Genomic DNA, 1127 nt, shown 5'->3' with positions numbered 1-1127 from the left:
GCACGGGGGGCGGGGGTATGGGGGGGCCGACGAAGCCCCGAGTTGCCATGGGGACGCGCGGCAAGCGGGGGAGGTGCGGCTTGATGACAATGGCCGCATTGAAGCCGAGCTTGGCCTTGTGCCTCTGGCGGAGTGGGCTCTGCTCTCTGTTCCACTCGACAAGAAGGAAAAGGGAGCAAGAGGAAGGTGGGCGGCAGTTTCTCGAGTGTCCCATACTCCTCGCGGGAGCCCTCTGAAGTAACTAAGGAAAGTGAACGTTTCTGAAAGATTGTCACAGTCGTGCCAGACACAGTCGCTCTCTCTAGTGTAAAGCATCTTCTTTACCCCCGCATCCTATAGTGCAGGAACTTTGACTATTCCCGCTTCAGGGCCGAAAGCTCATTATAAGTAGGAAGGAGGTTTGCACCTAAACATGGCTCAAACTGTTGCCTCCCACTAGCTGTGTTACCAAAATTACGTCAAGTTATCAAAGAAAACAGATGAGACTAGCTGCGAACTTTGGCTAGTCGCCACGGGGAATTTGTAGAATCTACTCATGCTTTTTACTTCGTGCCCCCAAAGCAGCTGCAGGTGTAATCAATCGAAGCACCTCCTTCCCCAATTTAAAGTCCTCCAGTGGATCTCAACTTACCTTAACTATGACACCAAAATGTGTTACACTGACCGGCAGTTCGACTATGATCTGTTGCTTGCTTTTTCCTCTGACTATGACTCGGGCTTATTGTGGAGCCTCAGCCTCTCTGGCCAATGTTCGTTTCACCAGGTGGTCCCCACATGCTTAGGGGCATTCTTAGAAGTGATCTCATTACTTAGTTTTGCTTTGAAAGTACAGTAAAGGTTGGGTCGTCTCTGTCCTGGTTTCCACAGCACCCCCACCTAGTCTCAGGATGTCGGCTGGTACACAGAAAACTCAATAAGTACATTTTCTTTGAATAAGTGAATGAATTGAGGGCTGATCACATTGCGGCCTTTGCTAGGTCACATGTCAAGTCTCAGAAATGGCACAAAAGAGCCCTGTTTTGGAAAGCCTTGCAGAACATTTAAAAGATCCTCAAGCTTTGCCTTATTGTCTCATTCGGGAAAGGGCCTCTGCGAAGTGTCCTGGCCTCTGCTGGGGTAGTGAATGG

This window comes from Myodes glareolus, chromosome 13 (genome assembly GCF_982192425.1).
Source record: "Myodes glareolus chromosome 13, mMyoGla1.1, whole genome shotgun sequence".
In the NCBI taxonomy this organism is placed as follows: domain Eukaryota; kingdom Metazoa; phylum Chordata; class Mammalia; order Rodentia; family Cricetidae; genus Myodes; species Myodes glareolus.
This window is presented reverse-complemented; position numbering follows the sequence as displayed.